The sequence below is a fragment of the Falco naumanni genome, chromosome 16 (genome assembly GCF_017639655.2).
Source record: "Falco naumanni isolate bFalNau1 chromosome 16, bFalNau1.pat, whole genome shotgun sequence".
In the NCBI taxonomy this organism is placed as follows: domain Eukaryota; kingdom Metazoa; phylum Chordata; class Aves; order Falconiformes; family Falconidae; genus Falco; species Falco naumanni.
In genome coordinates, this window is record NC_054069.1 from 1,865,463 (window position 1) to 1,888,672 (window position 23,210).

Below are 23,210 nucleotides of genomic sequence, written 5' to 3' on the forward strand. Positions count from 1 at the left end.
CGCAGCCCTTGGGTTTGTACTTTCCCATTCAGCAGAAGTAGCAGAATTGGCCTTTGAAACAGTAAAACCCGGGAGACTCGGTATCTAGTACTACAGTTGTACTAACAGCTACTGCTTGGTCCCCATCGTGAATTAAGTTCAGGTTTTGGCTTATACACTGAGCCAGAGGTAAGGAAGCACGTGCATGGCCAGCAGATCAGACCCCATTCCTGTCAGGTGGTTGGATGGAGGTGTCTGCCAGGGCACCCTGGTTTAAGGCCGGTGACTTTTTCTTGTTTCTCAACATGGGTGCAAGGGAGACTAATCAACTAAGTTTTTATATGATCTGGCTTTACGTATCTTCTTGAGCGCATTTCTCTACTACGATGCAATGTATCAACAAGATAAAATGAAACGCTGCTTTTTTTTTTTTTTTCATAGCAAGCAAAGGTAAACACCCAGCCAAATCTCCCTGAGAAGGTTGGGAAAATCTGTAGCAGACAGTTTAAATGCCAGTGCAAACACAGTCTAGGTGTTTTCTAAATATCCAAAATACAAAACCATTGTTAACTGCTCTAATTTTCTTACCTCTCCCAGAAACTAACACACTTTGCCTGTTGGATGTTATATTGACTTGATTTTGTGAAGGAGACGCTAGACACAATGGCTCAGTTATAGATTAATAGTCACTGAGTAGCTCAAGTTAGGAAAACACGTCTAGCTGCTGCAAGGGGTATCTAAAAGAAATAAAGCCAGAGCTATCGTCCAGAAGGCAAGCCAGTGGAGAAAGCCATAGAGGGTATTTTGAGGTAAAGAAAACTTTAGAGATTGAAAATAATAATAAATATTAAAAATCTGATTTAATACGCCAGAGAAATTATCAGATCCCTTATGCTATTCTTAGCGAGATGCGAATAAAGGCAAGTCACGGGAACTTAGAACTTCTATGTCAAATTCAACATGTGCTTTATTGCTTTGATCGGTAGCCCATGTCCCAGGAATATGTATATTTAAAATAAAAAATAATATATATATATGTTCTGTGCCTGTATTCCAGGACACAAGACATCAAGCTTGCCCTCTTACAGCCTGCTGAGCCCCTGCGCCCACCTTTTGTTGTTGCATCAGCACCGTTTCCAACGGCAGGACAGGGCACAGCACCAGAGCTGGGGCCAGCTGCTGGGACAGCTACTGGGGAGCAGGAGGTCAAAGGCAAGAAGTGACACAAATACTGGGAAAGGGGGAAATGGCTTTGTGCTCCTCCTGCGCTTGCCAGCAGGGCTTGCCCGGCGAGGTGAACCTGCAGAGGTGCAGGTCCGGGTTGTGCTCATGTCCCACACAGCAGAAAGCATTTGCCCATCACGTAATTCTCCGCCTGTCTCCTGAAGGTTTTCTCCTGTCTTCCTTTGCCTGGAGGCTTGGAAGTAAGAACTCATGGATGATGAAACTTGGGAAGAAGCAAAATCTATCTGGGATTTCTTCTTTCCTATCGTTACCCAGACACTGGACTTTGGTCGATGGCTCCTATGCAGATTGCTTTACAAAATCAGTTTTTCTCCCAGGTGCCCATGGAGAACCACTACCCCGGCGTGTGAGTTTTATGGGGGGAAAAGGGGTCCGTAAGGCTGAAGATTCTGTTTCCCTATGGCCCAGGTGCTGGATGAAGGGTGAACAGAGAGATCCGAGGAAGGATTTCTATCTTGAGGTGCCTTACTTTCACTGTGCACACATGCTTTTCAGACTTACTCTATTAGTTGCTCTCTGTTTGCTTTTCTGCACCATTAATGCTTCACACCGACCTCAGAAAAGCCTCCAAAGCCAGGCAAACTATGCCCCTCTCCCCCCTTTCTTTTTAGATTTAAGAAGCGTCTCCTGAACGTTGTCTCTTCTGCTGACAGCTCAGAATTGGGTCCTTGGTGAAGTATTGTGTGTGTTTGAAGTTTGACAGATTAACTTGTGTCGGCATTTTTTCAGTCCGAAGGACAAATCGCACACACCATGGAGCAAAACACCCTTTCTGCCTTCACAGCCTTGTAAAAGCTTCTGGCTGCCATCACACATTATCCCCGGACAATGCGAGGATTCTGTTAACGTTTGACATCGGATTTTTTTTTTTTGTACTCGTGCTTACATGGTAGAAAGGTGGAAGAGCACCCAAAGAACTGGGCTACCAAAAATTAGGGAAAAAAACCAGGCATGAGGAGTCCTTCAGTCCTTCCTTTAGGGGCACCACCGATCCTGTTTAGCAACTTGCCCCAGATCCAGGCTTCACTGGTAGATGGTGGTGGTTCGGTTTCTGGTCTGGCTGAGGTTCTGCTGACCTACACCGGCCGAAGGTGTGAGCCAGCTGCTCCCGCTGCCCTGGCTCCTCGCGCCCCGTGGTGAGGGCTCTCCCATCTGCTGTGTTACTCTCCCAGCCCCCTCCACAGCCCTGTGCTGCTCTGTTCCCTCGGTTCTCCTTTCGCTGCTTCGTGGCCCAGTTTGCAGCACTATTTCTGTTAGCAAACAGTTTTCCACTCCCACGTCGCAGTGGATTAAGAGCTCGTAATTGCTGTTGCTTTAAACTCCTCGTTAAAGAGCTGGTCGAAGCAGGTTTAATCAAGACAGCAGCAGCTGCCTGTCTACAGAAAAGCTCCCAGTGTTGGCAACAAGCGGTGGGAGCTTTTAAGAATATATCCCTGGTACCTGCGGGGCCCAGGGCCTTCCAGGGAGACTAGATGTGGGTAAGCAAGCTGCTGCTCCCCACAGGCTTTCTTGTGGGATCCTCAGGTGGTAGCTTGTTGGGTTTCTTTCCATGCTTTTCACTCTCACCACCGAGATCTCCTTGTGAGCAGAAGCCAGCAGCTTGTCAGCATCACACCATGTGCTCAGTCCAGGCTGTAGCCACACACAGCAGACCAGATTGCGTGTGCTCAGACTCCACAGACTAGGGATTTGGCCGCAAACACTCCTTCAGATTTTTTATTTTTTTTTTTAAGAAAAAAATAAATCATCCTAAATGTGCAGCTGAGGGATTTTAAAATCTATTTCTCACTTTTGCACTGAGCTCCTCCTTCGCACGGCTGCTTCCTTGCCTCCGCTGCCAGAGCAGGGAGGGACTGTGCAAACTTCCCAACAGCCTTGCTAGCAGCATTCAACAAATTCCTCCGTGGGGAGTCCTTAATAGCAGTCGCCCATAACTCACTGTGCTTGTTCACTCCTCGCCCAGCTGCTGCCAACGCAGAGCCTGCTGACCCACTTCCTCTGCGAGCCGCTTTCTTCTTGGGTTAATTCCCAATGCCTCACAAAAAGTGGGAAACCAAGCTCTCCCTAGCATTCGGGCATAGAAGGGAGCACATCCACACGAACACACAGCAGGAGCCGAGATTGACTGTTGATGCAACATAACTATAAGTGCAATGTAAACACTGAGGCGGCAGATGATTCGGTGCTGGAGGAGGCAGGTTGTTCAATTCCAACCCAAACGCGGTTCATTAGTCACAACGGTCGCTGCGGCACGCTCCCGCGCGGGGAGAGGCAGGGAATGGGAGAGGGGAAGGCGAAGCTAGCCTGTTTTCCCAGTGAGTACTGGCAGGGGGATGCAAGCTGGGTGTTCTTCAGCTCTCTCCCTTGCATGCTTCTTGCCCTGAAAGGGCTTTTTGGCAAGGCTTCGTAAGGGCAAGAAAGGGTCAGTTGCAATCAGGATTTGCAACTTTAATTCTCGCCAGTATCTGCATAGTTATTGCTATTGAACGCTGGTCTCCAAAGTAACCCTCTGTCTCTGTGTGGCTCAAAACCAAGGCTGCTTGGCTGGCAGCGCAGTGCCTCAGCCCGAGAGTCCCGGCAATCTTTGCTCCTTTCTTTTTGGAAGAGCTCAGCGAAGGAATTGAAAAGCCTAAGCTGTAGGCAGAAATATTGTTTTTGCGCAATATGCAAATAAACCATGAAACTCCCCCCAGCGAGTCCAGAACCTGGCGAGGTTCCACAAAGGAGCAGAATCTGCACTTGTCAAAGATAACCTTGGGTTTGAGGAAGGGTATTTAGCGTCTCATTTAAAAATATTGTCTAACTCCTAGCAACTACAAACAGACCTGACAAGCAGCATCTGTTATCTCACATCCTTCTGAGGTGAGGATTCCTGTGTTCCTCTTTAGAGCAGAGGATGTAGGCTGGAATGTAGGTTTCGGAGGTTCTTTTGCTTGACAACCCCCTCCCACCTTTCCCCTCAAAAAAACCCAACCTATTGCTTCAAATAATGTTGTTTTTTGTAGGAAAAAAAGCACTGATTGCATGGCCTGAAAGATCAGTGATCACACTCTGCACAGCCCTGTGAAAAGCTGATGGTGAGGGTGCAATTAACCTGTCACGCCAGAAGCACCATCAGGTTCAGTGCAGTCATGCACAGTTTACCCAGTAAGAAAGAAGAATCCCATTTTGCAGTGGTGGGAACAGACATCATCCAAATGTTACAGAAAAATAACATCCAAAAAACAGACTCTAGGACCCCAAGGAAAAGCTGCATTTCTACTGTGGCTTTCGCGTAACTCATTGCTGTGATTTTAACCAGAAAACCATCACCGCGGGTTGATGGTATCATGCTTTACTCTCAGATTTCAGCGCTATGCCAAGGTCTGTGCTGGGATGTTCACGTCTCCCTCCGAGTTCCCTGGATCAGTGTGTGACCTGGGAAGCCCTGCCCAGGCTGGAGGGAGCAGCCGTGGGGGTACTCCCCTGGGATTTACCATCTGCCACCCGATGGTTTGGGAAGGAGGGAGGTGAGGACACCCTGGGAAGCTCTAACAAGGTGACAACACACATGCCCAAACTTCACACTGGTTTTTGTTGTGGTTGATCTTCTGCCACAGCACCCATGTACACCAACAACAAACCTGTCAGAGCATGGAACGTGGCTCAGCGCTTGAGACTGCCGTGAAAGATTTTTGAGGAAAAGGGAGGAAAATTGTTTCTAACAATGGAATCTTAGTTTTAATATTTTGAAATCAGATTTCTGTAATTGGACAACCTTCACTATTAGACGTTACACATAAACAGGGCTAGGGAATAAAAATAACTTACTTTTTCTCCCTTATTCTCTCTCCCCTCCTGATCTGATTTGCTGATGCAGACTTCAAATCAACACACATCAGAAGCTCCCTTGAAAGACAAAGCATATTTTCAGGGTCTGAATATGTTCTGGTAAACAGTGCGGCATCTCTTAAGCAGGGCAGGAGGGAGCACCTCATTGATGGAACTGCTTGTGGGAGAAAGTGCTCAAGGGCAAAAGAAAGAGGTTTGAAGCTAACGACATGCACATAGACACATGGACTGGGTCCACGAGGGTACTACCGATAGACCTTATCTAGATGGGCTTTCAAGCTTCTGTGGTCAGGGATGGGAGAGATGTGGCAATCATCCTACAAAAACAGCCAGGTATGCTCAGCGCAGAAAAAACCCCCGTTAAGCTAATTTCTTCTTTATTGAGTTTAAACAAATTGAGCTGACCTTTTCATATGCTACACTTTAGGATGTGCCCATGGGAATAGTACATTGACAAGGATTGCTTTTTCCAGACTCAGTCCTGACGTTCAGCATTCAAGTTGCAAGTAAACAAAAAAAAAGAAATTTTGCTACATCTAATGGCTGGCGGCTTTCAAAGCAGGATGGAGGTCAGGAAGGCTGGCTGCCTGTACAGCGAGTAAGGACTATGGGGCCAGACCCACTGCACTGACCTGGAAACCCCAGTCCTTGTCTCCAAAAGGCCGAGGCAAGACTGATGGGGACCTGTGACTGCTTACAGCTTTAGCCAACACCCATGGGGGCCTCAGCTGCTCATACCTGGTTCTTGGGATGCTTTGGAGTGATTATGGTGTTACGCTCACAGAAAGAGTCCCAAAATAGTGAGAAAAGAGGCACAGACGTCACACTCACATCAGCCACTGTAGGTTAACGCTACCCCAGGGCTCTCCCCCCCCTCGGTGCCTGTGATAAGGGGCATGGCACCCATATGAGACACCCGGAGCAGCCCAAACGCAGCTGCACAGCCCGTGGGCCATTGCCACCGCAGGCTGGCCATTGCCACGAGTGTTGCCAGCAGGGACAAGAGTCCCACTTGTCTCCAGACCTCAAGGAACAGCAAACTGTGGCAGTATCTGATCCGCACTTCCCAGCTCCTCGGTCACCTAGGGGTTAAGAGGGACAGCAGCTCTAAGCACAGCCACTGCCAGGTTCTCCTTCTGTGGGTGTCAAGCCGGAGGGGGAGCACACAGTGAGTGATCCCCAGCCCTCAGGCTGAGGACCTTGGCAGATCTACCCCAGGTGCCTCCTGTTTGGACACAGCCCAAAGGAAAAGCTGCCCTCACCGGGAGGTTCATCATTACTAATTGGCCTCTGATGCTTCCACATAACTGCAAGCAGGCAGGAGAGCTCCCACACCGGGGTTGTGCCTGCTAGGGGCAGGTCACGTTGCCTTGTAACAGCATTTCTGAAGCACTGTGGGTCTTGGTGGGCTCACCTCATTCCTCAAAACCTTCACAGTCACCCAGAGAGCAGCTTTTAGGGGAGGTAAAGCAGGGCTGGCCAGCACGATGAACCACACAGGACCCAACAGGTCCTCTCAAACTCTGGTAATAACACTGTCAGACTCCCAGCCCCACCTCAGCAGAGTCCCAGAAGGTAAAGCCCAAGATCTGCCTGGTCCCAGCTCCCAGGCAGGGGTTCCTTCCTGGAAGACCACCCTATGTGCTTACTGCCCCATTTAATGGTGGGTGACCACGGCCGTGCCACCCAGGCTTTGCCTGATCCAAGTCCATAACTGCTCCATCTCCGCTTCACCCAAGCCCCGCTGAGGGCTTCTTGACTCCTCTGGTGTTTATCAAATATATTTAAGCGTTCTGCTGGAGGCTGTTCCTCCCCCTATAGAGACCTCCACCACTTGAGCTCATCTTGAGTTTTGCTGCAATGAACCCGTTCGCGTTTCCGCTGTTCTTACACTTTCCAGGCAACATGTATTTTCCCCAACCTCACTGCAAAGCCTTGGAGGGGGGGCTAAAGGACATTCACAAGGAACTAAAGTCTCAAGGGCTGATTTTAAAACAGCGGCTTCGGGAGAAGCAGGCAAGGCTTACTGCAGCAGTGATCCTGGCGCTCTGCTCATCACGAACTTTCTGGTTCAGCAAAGCACAGATCAAACGCTCGGCGAGTTCCCGGCTGAAACACCGTTCGCTCCTCTGGAAGAAAAACTCTGCCTTAGCTGCAAGTATTGTTTGGAGCATGAACACAGCCCGACTTTGAAGCAGCCTACAGTCTTCCTGGTTTGGAAAGATGGGGCTCTAAATATTCTCTAATTAACCTATTAGTTTTAATTAGATACCGCAGCCACTTATTTTCTAATCTGGAAAATGAGCATTCCAGACGTAAAGGGGAGGATTTCTTTCTTTCTTCCTCCCTTTATTTTTTTTTTTTTTTCTCTCCGCTCAGTGAAATGTTTAAATGCCTTGTCAACACAGAAGAAACACAGAAAAAAAGTGACACTTGATGAAAGATTAAGGAAAATGGGGAAGATTAACAAAGCTTGATAGGCAGGCAATTAAAATAGAAGTGAAAGATCGTTAGTATTCATTACTAGAAAACACAGGCAGGGAGGACTGTGCAGCTGTTGGAAATCCCCAGTATCTAACTGCAGGGAAGTCATTCCAAAAAATAACTTGCTCTTTTCACTGGTGAAGTTTCCACCGGCAGTTAAGTGGATTAGCTGCTTTTTGTTGCCTCTTCACCCTTCAAGCCTTATCTGGACTAAAGACTGTTTGAAAGGCCTTTGAAATGTGGCGCTGGTAGGTTCTTGTCAAGGAGGCTCTTGCTTTCAGGAGGGTGAGATGGCAAAGAACTCCCTGCAACAGCCGTACGTTCTGATTGAATTGGAGTCCAGGAGCGACAAGCTGCAGCGGAGGTGCCAGGCAGCAGGTTTTGGAACAGTCAGAGAAACAAGCAGCAAGTAGGTAAACATGGGAGTTCAGCCTCCCCTTGTCCCAGTTTCTGTTTTCTCTAATTAGAAGTTATTACAAAAAAAAAAAAAAAAGGAAAGAAAAAGAAGAAGGGAATGCAAGGTGATAAAGGCAGAGTCTGCACTTCAGCAATTATTTCAGGCTGAAAGGAAGACGAGGTTACTGCAGTCTGCAAAGGGAATTTGTGGAGGGGGGGACCAGGACCGGCCTGGAAGGCGACGAGAGCAGCAGGATTGCTCTAAAGCCATTGTAGACACCAGAGAAGAGTCAGATTGTTGCAGGCAGGGACAGGATCCTACGCTCCAACAGGTCCCAGGAGCACAGTGCACCAGCGCTAACCCACCTCATGGCAGCATGGGAGAGGAACAGTAATTTCCATCACTAAGGTGCAGAACTGCTGGCAATAATCCAACCCTGGGGTAAAAACATCACACCTTCAACACGGGCCTGGGCTGCCTCGACAACTTTTCAGTATGTCTTGAAAACAGAGATATGTTGTTTCCATGCAACATCCCCCAAGGTACCATAAAGCAGAAGAAGATTCAGAAAGTTTGAATTGCTTCTTTCTGAGGGAGGAAACCATATCTGGTCTGTTCCTCAAGGACAACTGAAATATATTAATTGATTCTTTGGGCTTTATTTTTTAGATAGTAAACAAAATGCATTCCTATAGATTCCTGCAAGTCTCTGGATGAGGAAAGAGGGATTTTTTTAATATTCCGCCCTCCATTGGAATGAACAGTCATGGATAGGAATTCCCACCTAGCATCACCTTTACCCCTAGGACACTAACACCAGTCGTCCTGGCACCCATTTAAGCAAACTTGTTAATTGAAAAGCAAGCTGATACTCACATACAGTACAGAGCACTAACCACAGACAGGAATGCGGGATAGAAAATGAGTCAGGAAGCAATGGGAAGTCTTTCCTGCTAGAGGATAACCTGGAGCCTTGAACAAACAGCAAGAACCACAGACAAACCCAAGGAATTGCACTGGCTGTGCCTGGCCAGAGCCCCTGCAGCATCCCGAGTGCCGGGGGGGCTGCGCAGTTACACCGCAGGCATGAATCACACCTGATCCGCTTCCCTGACCGTGCTAACAGCAGCTTCATTTCTAGTACCTCTTGCTGAAAGAGCAACAAAGGTATTTTCTTCAGGAAACCTTTCCCCCAGGAAGAGTGAGCCAGCACGTGTCTCACGGAGGAGGGTGGAGGTGGGGCTGCGGGTGGCAGCTCCCGGCTCCGTTAGCCCGTCTCCCTTCAAATTCTTCCCACGCCGTTGTGGCTGTGCGTGCTGCTTCGGTATCAATGACTTGTTAAACTTGTGGTCCTGAAAATACCTTGTCTAATGCTTCCCGTGTTACTACAGCGACAGCCACTGCGGTGAGCACCCGGCCAGAGCCTGGGCGGGCAGAGCAGCATCGCTTGCACTGGCGCTGCCACTCTTCCTAAGGGAGGCTCCTGCTTCACACTTTCCCTGCTTTTTCATCATTTGTGGCCTCACGACTCTGCTGCTGAATGAGAGCACAAATCCTTCCTTCTGCCATGGGGGAAAAAAAAAAAGAAAAACTCAAAAGAAAACGGCTGCAGGAACTACCCACTTGCCCCTCACCTCCAGTCTTTGAAGTCAGGTCCTTTGTGCCACTGCTGCCAGTCCCAGCCTCGCCCCCACCTGAGCTTCCCCATCTTTAATTTGGGAGCCTTTCAGCTGAAGCATCGATTTGCTCCTGGGTAGCTTCAGGCTCATCACTTTCATGTTCCATAATCTGTGATCTGATGGATTAGGGGGATTATTTCAGGCTAGAGCCCAAATTAACTATGGTACCGACAGGCAGGAAAGAGATGAAAACTACCCCAACGTTTTTCATCTTCCTGTTGTAAATACAAACTTTGTGCTAGGAAGTATCTTGTACAGCATTTGAATGGAAACACAGCCAGAGCTTGTTGGACCAACTCCTGGAGCTGGTAGTACAAAGCTAAGATCAAAACATATGTGCGCAGGGGGGCTGTGTGCACACTGCGTGTGTGTATCAACAGACAGACGGAAATTTCTGTGCACACGCTGTGCTGCATCGCTCTGGGCACAGCCCAATTCAGCTTTCATTCCTCTTCTTCGACTGAACTGAATCAGCTCGGCCCTGTCAGTAATGGGTCCAAGCTGAAAGCAGGAGCCGAAGACCCTCCGTGCCAGCTCAGCCAGGGACAAAGCCCTGCTGGCTCAGGGTGGCTCTGCCAGGCTCCTTGCACACGAAGGGCAGCAGCTCCCACCCAGACCACACCAGCAAGGCCCCCATTTGCAGAAATCATTTTGCTGTGTGCTCATCTCATCCGGCTAGCCTAGGGGAGGATGAACTTCCACGTAGGGTGAAAGCAGCTCTAAGCTCCTTGTCAGCCCTGGACCCTGCCCATCACTTCCCTGACACGAGCACAGCAGGAACCACCGAGCAGCTGGCCAGGCCGGCAGGCAACCCGCCTGTTCTGCTCTCTGCCCTGGGAAGGTGGGGGGCACCACGCCACGCAGTCCCTTACCCTGCCCGGGGTCTCTCCTGCCCAGCTGCCCAGCAGGGTGCTGGGGCTCTGACATAGCTGCCACAGGAGGATGCAAATGCGGTGGGTGTTAGGCAAGGATGTTATAGCTGCAATGAAAGGTTTGCTGCTCTAGAATCTTCTTTCCTATACTTGGGAATCCTGCAAAGGGCTCCTATTCCTAAAACACTTATCAGTCTTCTGGTTTGCAACCGAGCAGGACTGTGCTGGTACCCAAATCACGTTTTCTCTCTTTAGAGCTGCTCAGGCTTGTTTTTAAGGTTCGATAACATTTGTTCTTTTCCCCAAGTGAACACAAAGACAGCTATTCCAGCAGATCCCATTCACATCAGTTCGGCAATCACCTTTGGTCTGTGTTTCACCCTGAAGCACTCACATAACAAAGGAACAAGCAAGTGTAAGCAAAGCTTCCCCAGCCTCTCCCGCCCTGCAGACCCCTCTGGCGTTCCTAAATTGGGGTTGGACCCTTGGCTTAGCACCTGCCTCTAAAACAAGGTTTTAAGTGGGATCTGGGTTTTTCAAGAAGGAAGCTGTTCGTGCCCTGGGTTTTGCCACAGGACCTGTATCCCCACGCTCACCCTTGCTGGACCCTGAGCTGAGCCAGCCCGGCTCCCCCCCCAGCAGCTCGCTGTGGACCTGGGCGCTCTCACCACCTCCCTGCCTGCCAGCACACGTGAGGCGAGGAATCTCTTGATGAGAAAGAGCAGCCTGGATAGCACCGTGCAGCTCTCCCTTCCCAGATCCCATCGCAAGGGTCCAGCCATGTCCTTCCAGGTGGAAGGGTCATTCCCTGCCACCGGCTGGTGCCCCAACAAGGCAGCGCTGGGGTTTGGTTTGCAGGGTGGGACCTTTCATCATCAGAAAAGAAGGGGAAAAGCTGGCTGTGCAGGGGAGGGACGTGCTGAACTTGGCTAGGTACCTGGTCAGGAACAAGCTGAGCTAGTAGAAGTGTGCTTTCTGTTCGGTATTTTGTTCCAATTTGTTGGAGACCTCCAGACATGCTCCACTTACGGACCATGCCTGCAGAGCATGCTAGATTAGAGGGGTGATTCATGGAGATCTGAAGGTGTTTTTGGCTGGAGTGAACTACTGTAGCTCATACATGGAAACAGCCTTAAATATGGAAAGAGACAGTAGCATAGCTTCAAGCAAGGCTGAGAAGCCTCCATGGTTTGTTCTATGACCCACTGAATCTTCAGAGAAGCATGAATAGATGGCAGCTGCATGTTATCTGTGAACTATGCACTTTATAGGTTCACTTAGGAGACATTTATCAACTTATTTTCTAATTGTGATAGAATTTTGAAAGCAGAAATAAGGCTCAGTCTATGTATTTCTTTAGGGTTACTTCCTTTTTTATGTATACCCAACACCCTAGGGAGCCAGTGTCTGGCTTTCAGCCTACAGACACATAATAATAATGAAAAATAGATCCTATGAAAGATATAATCAAAGTGATTCAGCCTGATGAAACAAAAGGCAGGATTTCACACAACACTTTTAGATACTTCCTAATCAATAACAGGCAAGAACAGTCCCCCTAGCAATACAGAAAACAGGAGCTCACATTTGAAACAAGAGACCAGGAATCAAACCCAGCACATGTTATTTCTGGTACGGTATTTCTGCAAACTTACAGACTTTTGGGTACAGCAGTTACCTCATCCACAAGGAACAAAATGCGTGCTACCAAAAGGACACTAAGGAACCTTCGTAGATGCTTATGAGTTGTAAGCCTGTGATGAAAGGCTCTCAAGTTGAGACAGTTTAAGTACCACAAAGTGGACACAAGGAATCTGCATTAGTTTTGCTCACCGTTGATGCTACTTATCCGCTGCTGCACCTCCCTCCTCCTCCAGGAACACTGCTTGAAGACCCACCTCTTACACAAGTGCTTCTGGCTTGTCTGCCAGGAAGGTTATAACAAAGGGCAGGGCATCAGCACAGCTTTTCCGAGTTAGGTATTTGAGGGTTTGGGTGGTGGGGGGTTTTGGGGGTTGTTTTTTGATTTTGTTTTGGTGTTTTTTTTTTCTTTTTCTTCTAACTTTTCAGAAGTCATGTGAAAGGGTAAGTGTAACCCAGTTCAGCTTGCCAGCCACCGAGTAACCTTGCAGTGGCCTTGCTATTAGCTGCCTTCGCTTCAGATCCAGGTGGCTTCAGGTGACTCACACTTCTAATTAATGCCCTTGCCTGTCTAAATGAAGCAGTGCTTTGAAGCTGGAGCCAAACAAATTGGTCCCTGGGGAAGAGAATGATGTGTGGCAATGCTAGTTGCATCATCCAAACAGCATCATCCCAAGAGCTAGGCTACTCCGCATCCTGCATCCCGGGCTTTTGTGAGAGGGAACTGAAATGGAAGGAAGCCCCTGGGAACCAGGGATGTAATACACCTGTGAGTGTGCATCATTAAAGCACTGCTGTGCTGCTGGAGAGGCTTGCTAAGGCTTTCCTCTATGTATTTTGTGATTTAAAGCCTCTTCCATTCCAAATCAGGTCAGGCTAAAGCAGTACGGAATATGCTGCAGCCCAAGTAAAGAGTGCAGGCAGGAGGGGGACATGTTTGCATGGCTGAAAACGTCTTAAAATGGCAAAGCTGCCAAGAAGATTCCTTAAATACTTGAAGGCCGGTATTAAAGCAAATATCCTTCCCCCTGCTGACTTTGATGCCTGGTGGTCAGGCAGCTGTGGGAGGGATGGGACCGATGCTGATGCAGGGTCAGGACAAGCCTGCCTGGTATTCCCGAGCCCCAGGCCACGTGTGTGTTGCTTCACTTCTGAGGTGAAGAGAAAGCATTACAATTATTTTATTGGTTTGCAGTGGCATTAATCATGTAGCGTGTCACTTCGCAGCAGCTATCCTTACTTCCCCCCTCCCCCCCCCAGGTTTAACAGGAGGCTGGTGTCTGGAGCTGGGCTTTGGGAGGGCAGCGTTCCTTTTGTGCATCTGTTACAATTTTTCTGTATGAGTCAGGGCAAATCATTTCATCTGTCTGCACCCAGGGTTCTTATCGGTAAAACGGGGACAATTACTTTCCTCTGTCCAGCTTGAGTGAAAACACTTCAAGATCATCCTTAAATGTGCACGTCCTTGAACAAGGCTGACTGGTGGAGTTCAAAGGAATCATCTGAATCCCAGCTGAACCAAGATGTAGCACAAGTAATGTTCCAATGCCCAGGAATTGGAATCTGGTGGGAGTACTTGGCAGGACGCCACGGCAAGCTGCCCCCTGCATTGCTATCCCCTGCGCTCCAGCTGCTGCGAACAGATTATCCCCCAGGCCGCCCATGTCCCTCACCTCGGTGAATTGGGTATCACTGGCTGGGTGCACTTTGAACATTCACCTGATGGAAGTCTGAGCAACAGCTTTGCGCTCCCAGCCAGGCCAGTCCGGCAGTAACTGGGGTGGAGCTTTGCCTGACCACAAGCCAAGCTGACGCAGAGGATGTCACCCCGTCTTGCAGTTCACCGGCAATATTCCCCTGTGCCCCCCAACAGCCAGAGCAAGATCTTCACGTTGCTCGTGTCTCCAGAGATCTTTCCTCATGGGCAGCCAAAGCTTCCTCACGCCCAGCATCACGTACCAGCTGCGGGCTGCCTGAATGTGCCTCGCTTGCAAAAGGTGGGGTCTCACTTGTGTTGCTAAGTTGCTTTTTTTTTTTTTTTTTTGGTCAAATCCTTTTATTCCGGGAACTTTTGCTGGAGACACTGAGAATGACTCATTATTAGACTTTGTGGAGGTCATTGCTTTGTATTCTCCACCCCTTCGTCATCCCTTCCTGGTACTCATTAAAAGACCTGCTGTAGCACAACCTGTTTCTGATCCAAAGGCTTCTGTCTACTCGGGGTTCTCCAAATATGTTTCTAAAGGAATTTTTCTCTACTTTTCTTAAGGAAAATCTGAAGGAGGACAGTCTTACCTGGATTGCCTTCTTGTAATGGTAGCTGGCTGTTAGGTCTCTAGCTTCTAATCTTGTTAATTACGAGATGCACATGCTTTTTTGGAAGATGAGGAGGTGGGAAAAAAAGAAGATTGTTGTGCAACAACAGACCCAGCAGAATTTGCACAGCAGAAAATGGCAAAGCAAAATTTCTATGCCGACGAAATGGAAAATCAAGAACCTCTGTGGCCTAAACGTTGGCAGATTTTAAGGACCAATTCTGTTATTGCCTAACCCAGCTAAACTCTGATGACTTCAGTATATGTTTCTTCTACACTGGACCCAATTGAGAAAGAGGAGAATCAGTTCTGGGAAAACAGTAGACTGCAAAGATCAAATGGAATTTCCCATTACATGGCTTCAGTCACTAAAACTGCCATTACACTTGCAAAATTATTGGCAGCCACAGGAGGGGACAAAAATAGTTTACTTGGAGGGAGATGGAGAGAAAAGAGCACAGCTATGACAGAGGACCTCAGAGCATGTGTTGAGGCCAAAACAAGATGAGGAGCTAAATAGAAGCTCTTTGGAAAATGCCAGGGTCCCCTGCAGGGTCCCCTGCTTTCTCTGTCTCTGCATAGGAGCCGCATGCAGGAATCCCCGAGTGCCACGGACCCTAGAACAGGATCAGCGCTCCTCACAGCCACTACTGTGTTGCTAATTACTTTTAATAAACGCACGCTGTGGAAAATGCACTGAATTTATGGCCAAATTAAGCCACATAGTTTCTCTTCTTTTCCTCAGACCCTTCATGTATAAAAAAGAAGCTTATCAATAGTAAATAGATGAGTTCAGCTTGTTTGAAGCCTCGCTCCCTAAGCTAAGTCGCAGGGGGTGTGTGGGGGTGGGGTGTGTGTGGGTCGTGTGTTCAGGTGATGCCTTTGGAAAGATTATGGGGTTTGAAGCTGGATAACGGGAGATTTTGTTTCTGTGAGGGGCAGAAGCTGCCTTACCCCGTGGTGTCAGATATCTCTACATGCACAGAAATCCTGTGTGCAGCTGTGCCGAGATGTTCCTTGGAGTTCCAACCTGCGCTACGTTCCGTCTTTCCGTTGATTAGTCATGGACTTTGCTGTATGATAAGACCATATGCTTTCCTTTGTAGGATTTGATAGGATTATTATTTTTTTTTTCATTTTCATCCCAGTGTCTTACTGCTAAAAAGACCACATTTCTTCACTTGACTGACAAAGGTAATGAATTTCAAGGAGGAAAACCTGAAAACGTGACATTTTTTGATGCAGAAGCTGTGTTTTCCAAAACGCCCTTTCTGCTCTCTCTGAAGAGGTGTACCTGCATTCACGCACAGTTTCTTTCTTAGATTTGTGGAGCAAAGCACTGAACCCATCATTCAGCCACTCTGTTCTCCGTCATGCTCTGTAAATTATGGATGAAGTTAGAGAGGCGCGTGAGCATTTATAACCACAATATTCTGGAGGCGGCGGAGCACTGCAGCCAGGCTGGCCAAACAAATCCATCAGATGACATTCAGAGATGTTTAAAGGAAAAACATGGACCCCTTCCTAAAAATTTCATGGTCAAATTTTATTTTGGATTAAGGACAAACGAAAACTGAAAAATAAAGACACCTTTCCCCAGAGGTTTCTCTGCCTTGGTTTTTTTTCTGTTCAAGGTACCAAACCCACTCCTCACAAATAATCAGTGAAACCCCCATCCAAAACATGCCCCTGTATCATACGGGTTCGGAGGGGGAAAAGCTCTATTTTAGTATGGCAACAAGTTCTATCGCTTAATAAATTACCGAGCTTTTGTTCTGTATGGCCAGCATCAGTGGAGGTTATGCTGGAAAAGAACCATCAGCAGCTCAGCACCGTGCGTTTTCCCAACACCTTCAGGTACCCTCACGCCTCACACCGATCCGTCCACCTGCATCCTGCCTGGAAGAAGGAGCGTCAGCCTTGTCCATGGCCGGGAGACGAGCTGCGTTAGTAAAGCACTCTGAAAACCTATGGAAAAAAAATTGTTCATACATAAATCAGGAGGGATCTGAAGGAACATGGTCTGGACCTGGCTGGATCAGCAGCTGGGAAGCCGTGTTTTACTCGTGCTCACCCTTAGGTAACAGAACAACTCCTTGGGGCTCTGTGTGCGCGCGTACAACTTTGCTGACATAACAAACAACTTCAATTTTCAGTGGGAATCAAATTGCCATTAAGGATTTTGATGCTGTCACTGCTGTAGCACCTGGCAAATAGTTTATAGAGCTTCGTTCTGGGAAAGTGAACGAGGTACAACGCCTGAATTGGTGGCAAGCTGGCATTTTCCACTCCTTTTTAAAAGAGGGGAGGAAAAAAATGATCTATTATGACTAGAAGTCATAATGATATTTTCCCTGAAGGCAATGATAAATTCTGAGATTAAATGGAAGCCACTGCCCCCACCCTTTTTCTTCCATGATTTTAGGAAATCACAAGAAAACCAAGGGGGGTTTTGTACAGTTTTATCAGCAACAGGAGTTTTTAGGACAGGATTGAAGCTTTGCTTTCACAATAGAGATCATATTTTAAATCACCTAGGGCTTTTTTTCTTGACATGATGCTTTTAAAGTCACCTTTTATGACCATCTGTTTTGTTTCATATCTGCAGTAATGATGCCACTTCAATTAAAAGTGACTACCCAGAGATTCCTTTAGCAGGGCAGCTATTCCAAACACTGCACCAATTCCATCTGCTGGTGATACCATGATTAAGGCAAATGAATTGATTCCTTTGACGGAGCTTGCTGGGTTTTGCTACCACCGCCTGTACAAATGCTTCTGTTTCTACAGCTTGGGGCTGTCTTCAGCAATGCAAATTACCGATTAAAATGGTCACCTCTCCCACAACAGATGCATTTTTCACCTGAGTACAGCTCAAAAATTTAGTAATTTGTGCCTCATGATGTTTGTGTTAGTCCATGCATGGGAAGACCTGAAAAAATATGGAAAGCAGAGTCCCATCACACCAAGGTTGATTTGGATTGAATGGCAGGTTTGGGGTTAGCTGCTTTGTGTTGCTAGAGAAAGACTGCAGGAAAAGATATCAAATTCTGTAACAGCTGCTGCTGATGACGGTGAAATCCTGAACAGAGTTATTTCTCTCCTGCCCTGGGACAGGGGGCCTGGTTACTTGGATGGATTTGTGCTGTGCCCTGTTTGCACACCGTGCACAGTCCCACCGATGCTCCGCAAGGCACAGTCCCTCGCTCCCAACCATTTTTGCCCAGCAGAGCCTCCTTCATCGCCCGTTGCTGCCAGCTTGCCCTGCGCAGAGCTCCTGTTCAGCATTTGGGAGCACTGCCCTGTAACCCCGGGCTGGGAGGACTGAGCATCTGATTCTCACTCAGAAGCACAAGGGCACCCGCTGTTCTCATTGCAGTGAAACGAGAATGACATGGTCCTTTCTCTTTACTCACCGTTTTCCATCTTTACAGAGGCTCCGTTCTGTTACTTGATGGGGAGAGATGCATTTTCTTTGGCACAGTCACAGCAGAAAATGAGCCCAAACCACCACCTGTGACTCTCATGATTCGGAAATATTTGTCATCTCAAGCTGCACAGATCTTGAGTGGATCTTACTCAGATGCTTCCCACCTCCTGCCTGGACTTCCCTTCGCTCCACACCCTCTTACCCGTGTCACAGGTGCCTTATATCTTGCAGTGCACAGGGAGAGCAGTCACATTCACCTTCCCTAATTAATGGGATGATAAACAGTCATCGCTTTTTTTGTCCTTACCTTGAAATACAGTTTTTGGCTTAGGCTCTCAGCATCTCGTCTCTGTGCCAAGGACTATCTGTCTGTTGTTAGTAGGCACATCACTTAAAAATCTTTTTCCCCGGTGAATCACATACTTGACAGAAACTGTTCTCCAAAGGCTGTTCTCACAAAATGAATGGGTTATCCTGATTCCTGCAAACCACAGTTTATTTTCTCCCAGCTGGTCTTAGCACTTAAACAGCACCAGGTGACAATTTTACTATTCCTCAAGAGTTTAGAAGAGCTATGAACTAATGGCAGCGCAGTGGTGCTAGGCACTGGTGACATCTCTCCTGTCCTTCATGCAATGACTTGTTAGTGTGTTCTTTTTTTCCCCACCTGTAGTTCTAGACGAGCTAGAACTTTTTGTGTCTGCCACGGACCAACATGGTTCAAGATTTTTTCAGAGTGACTGTTGTTGTAAATAACCTAGATAACCTTGCCTAACTGCACTATTACTGGGAAACAAATTCTCCACGATTGTTTTGTGTAATACAGAGCATCAAAATGCTTAATTCCCATCCTTGACAAATGTGAATTACACTCAGCATGGTAGCTAGAAGTGAGTTAAAGGCACTACTGGAAAAAATCAGGCACCTTCGAACCTGTTATCCTCTCTGGAGCAATGTAAACAACAGTACCAGCCACAAAAATGCCACCCTGGTGATAGAAAAGTTTTCAGCTTTTACTCCTCCCAGTTCCTCCATCTCTGATTGAAGATGTTAGGTAAGCTATGGACACCTTCCCTTCCCAGCTTTTCTGGAACATCTTACACTCTCTAAAATCCTTTCATTAATCTGAAGGTATGACTAGCGTCAGATAATGAAACACGTTATTAAACATTATTAAATGCATTAGATGAATCCACTGCATTTATTAAACTACGGTAGAAGACAATATAGATGTTTTTTAGCAGCTCCAGAATATTTCAGAAGATTCTCTAGGTGGAGGTTTAGGTTCTTGGGACACAGAATGCTGTAGGTGCCTGTAGATGTGCTTGGTTAAAGAAACCTCTGGTCCCCACGTAGAATGATGATGCTGTGCTGCTTTGCACTCACCCACTGCCTGCTTGTCAAGTCCACCGCGAGTGTGGTGGGATCCAGACAGGCAGCAGGAGATTAGCTGGGGTCTAGTGAGCCTTGAAAATATTCCAAAGTGCCACTAACCAGCGTTGCCAAAGTGGATGACACAACGTGACATCTCCTGCCAGGCAGCCAGCAGCTGGTTATGTCTGTGGTATGTTAATGCTGACTGGTATTTGGGGAGGGAAGGAGCCTCAGCTGCTCTTTTGTTGAAATGTGGGGCAGAAGGATGTTTGAGGGACTGATCACGAGCAAGATTCTGCAGCAAGACCACTTGTTCGGGTGAGAGCCCTGCCTGATGTCCTCATTACAGGAGGCTGGTGACTAGGAGAAGAAGACACACAGACTGGGAGCTAGAAAAAGAGATGGGGAGAAAGCTGCAGCGATGGAAACACCGAATCAGCCCCAGAGAGCAGCAGTGCTGAAGATCCTTGCCTATGTGGTTGGCAGTTGTGCAATATTTGGGTGTGTGTCCTTTCCTTATTATATATATATATAATATAAGTGACAGGCTGATGCCGATTAGCCACGAGAACCATCTGAACGATGTTCAGATATTTGCAAGTGTAGAAGCTTAATGAAGAGAGAGAGAAGGTGCAGGACCTCCATTTGGTTCAGTGTTTGCTGCCTTCCCCAGTCGCTGTCAGGGCTCATTCGATAAGGACGAGCACCACCAGCAGCTACCAAAGCTGGAGAGCCCGGGCTTCCTTCTGCCGCTCCCTCCCACGCGCCAGCCCCCACTGCAGTTGGCTTTCTTAAAGAATATTGCTGTTTGCCTTAACTTTCTGCTTCCTGCTAAAATCCACAGGGCTGCCTTTCTGGATTCCCACTGGGACCTGCAATCCAAATCCTTCCTGCTCCACAGATGGAGGGGGAAACCCACAGGCAGAAAGAGGCGTAAAGACGCCTTGGCTCCCCGCAGCTGCTGGGGCTTTTTTGCACTAAGTCTGCAGAGTCAACGCCTTCACTGCTATATATTCAGCATATTAATTCAGATTGCATTCTCTGGGCCTAGTGGAGAGCTCTGACAAGGCAACCTATCTTTTTGTCCCTTTTATAAATCCTGTACCATTTTTTGAGCATCTTCTGGATATCTCTTTCATGGCCCAAAGCAACCGACACGTATTTTTTTAATATCTAGGGTGAACTCCTCTCAGGGCTGAACTTCCCCACTCATAACATTTTCTCATTCATCAGTTCCAGGTTTTGCTCTGTCTGGAAGTGACACCCTAATACCTGCAGCTGTGTCCTGCTGGCTGGGCTGCTAAGCTCCTTGCTCATGTTGGTCACTTTATCACACATGACAACTCTGTGGATGGAGAGAAGCCTCAGTCAGTGCTGGACAAAGGTGGCACGAAGCTGTGAGCCCTGTGATTCACAGCCCTGGTTTGCACGTTGGGATAGCCAAGAAGATTTTCAGGTTTATCTTCTTTGGAGATTATTTGGGTCTGGAACAACTTTCAGTGAATTCTCCTTTAATCTAAAAGAAGAATGTACGTGGGCATCTTGGTGTCTGGGGTAGCAGTTGATTTTTCTTTCCTCTGTTTCAAAGCGAACTGGAATTTTACAGTATTCTTCCCCTTAGCTCTCTCCTTTGTGAATGTTTTACTGGGAAGGAGGATTTTTAATGGCACGTGTGAGTTCTAAATCCCTGTGTTTAAATGGTTCCCTGTTCAACACTTCTGATTCCCTGTTCAAAAGTGAGAGGGTAACGCTCCTGACAGAGGAAACACAGAAATCAAGGCAGAATTTAGGGTATCTGAACATGGATATCCCGAGTGTGGGATCGTGGTGGTACTTTGTACATTCTCCATACCTAAATGTTTTTAAAACCACTGAGCATCTGTCATGACCACCTGTTCTCCTCTTTCCTGAGCTCAGCTTTACAGACGGGCTTTGGAAAGAATGCATTTTGAATCACTTGGCCATTTGCTTCTGCTAGTATGACTTGCTAGCTCAGTGAAACCCAGGAGCCACTTGCATACAACAAAACTCCTCTTTATCCTGAGAGGGATTGTCTGTGCCAGCTCATCCACTTATTGCCAAAACCATCATCTGATTCATGAGCAATTACTGCAAAACAAAGCAATGAACCGATTCTTGACTGCAAATCAGAAATGGGGACACTTCCCACAGATGTTACAACCCTTTGCAAGGGCTATCTGTGGATGTAAGCACTGTATTGCTTCATGCCTGCCCTCAGGATGGCATCTGCTCTAGAGAACCAGCCCCACCTGCCTTAAGGGCCGGTGAGATCTCCGACAGGTTAAATTCAGGCTACTTGCACAGGAAATATGAAATCTGTGGAGTTAGTTCGTGCAAGCGCTTGGATTCTGGACTGATCCTGAAATCAGCTGCCTGAGGTCCAGGCTGACTCAGCCTTCATGATTCATTGTTCATTGATGAATTGAAAAAACTGGTTAAAACCACAAATGTGGCAGAAAGAGGCAAAAGAAATAAGGTAGGAACTGGAGCCTAAGCGGAGCATAAGTTATAAAGGCAGTACCTTTCTCTTGCAGTTGCATGTCATTCCATGTTGGTTATCCCGAAGTTTTCCCTGCAATTGAACTAAATGGAAAGAGAAGAGCAAGTTCTAATAGAGCACTTGTGTCACACAAGCACTCTCTTCTGGTGCAACGTTCACTTGGCCATCTGTGAAATTAAGACCATTAGAGTATTCTCACTGCAGCTCCCTGGCTCTTCTTAAGCTTACAGGAATGCTGAGGTGGGAAATATTTCTTCCCAGAGCCTGTTGATTGAGTCCACGTGGAAAGCTCTACCTGACAGTTCGGCTCACATGCCTGAGCTGGAGCACAGATCCCCACTGAGTTGCTGCTTTGGAAATTTAACTCCTGGAAGAAGCGTTTCCTCTTTTCTTTGAGGCACCCTTCTTTCAAATATTCTGGATAAAATAAAACCTGTGTATCAATTCCTGATGTGACACAGGAGAAGACCAGAGGTAAAGACAACTTTCGCCACGGGCTACTCTTACGGTCATTTCACTAGAGGTCACACATAAGACAGGGACATGGACTGTGCTCTTACTGGTGCCTGGTAAGAAATGATGGGTACGCTTGAACTGCCGGCAATTTGCACTTTGATGGCTCTCCAAATGAAGGCTGGGCCCATCCAAGTCTCCAAACAATAAAAAACCTAACCAAGTAAAGGTCGCTTTGAGAGGATTTTCCACTAAAACGTTTGAGTTGGATGAGCTACAGGACTAGGAAACCCAGCGATATTCTGTGATTGAGACAGGACTGTGTTTCCTCAGACCAAGTAAGAGACTTGGTTTGGATCCTCTGCTTTGGGTAACGGGATCTACACTTGATGCTGTGGCGAAGAGATCTGAGTCTCCTAAAAATAAAGGCTGTAGCATCATATAGTGCTAGCCTCTTATCTGGAACTATTCCGTGGAAGCCAACAGGACAGGAACCAGTAGCTGGCTGCAAATCCAGAATGAGACCGTAGGAGATATTTACCTTTCCTCACCAAGAAAACTGCTTTTTCAGCTTCAGTTCTTGCCAGTCTTTGCCCTGCTCTCCGTCTTGACCATACCCTTGAATATACAGCGATCCGCCACAAATGACTGCAAATCCAGAAGCTGGTCTTGGGAGGAACAAGTCCTGCTCCTCAGCTTCTCTCTTATTTCATGGTGGACTTGGTTCCTCAGTTACTATTTGTACAATCCTTGTCTCAGTTCTCACCCTTAATTTTTAACTTAAACACTTCTACCTCAGAGCATCCTTTTTATTTATCCTTTGTGAGTAACTACAATAACTCACTGTTTCATGCCTGCCACAATGTTTTGTGGCCATGGCTTTGCATCCATCGCTTTGTAAGGAAAAGAATGTGCTTTCAGCTAGTTACACTTCGGTTCAATCTCTGATAGCATGACTGCTGTGGAATGGAGACAGGCAGAGGTGAATC

The 23,210-nt window shown here is 47.4% G+C and overlaps 1 long non-coding RNA gene across 1 annotated transcript in view; it reads right to left on the minus strand.

Moving 5' to 3' along the window:
* Positions 1–16,069: 16,069 nt before the first annotated feature.
* Positions 16,070–23,210, minus strand: part of LOC121098338 — a 52,847-nt gene continuing 45,706 nt past the window's right edge. The window contains exon 3 of the long non-coding RNA XR_005831238.1: positions 16,070–16,411. This is a non-coding gene — a long non-coding RNA (uncharacterized LOC121098338). The remainder of the gene's footprint in view (positions 16,412–23,210) is intronic.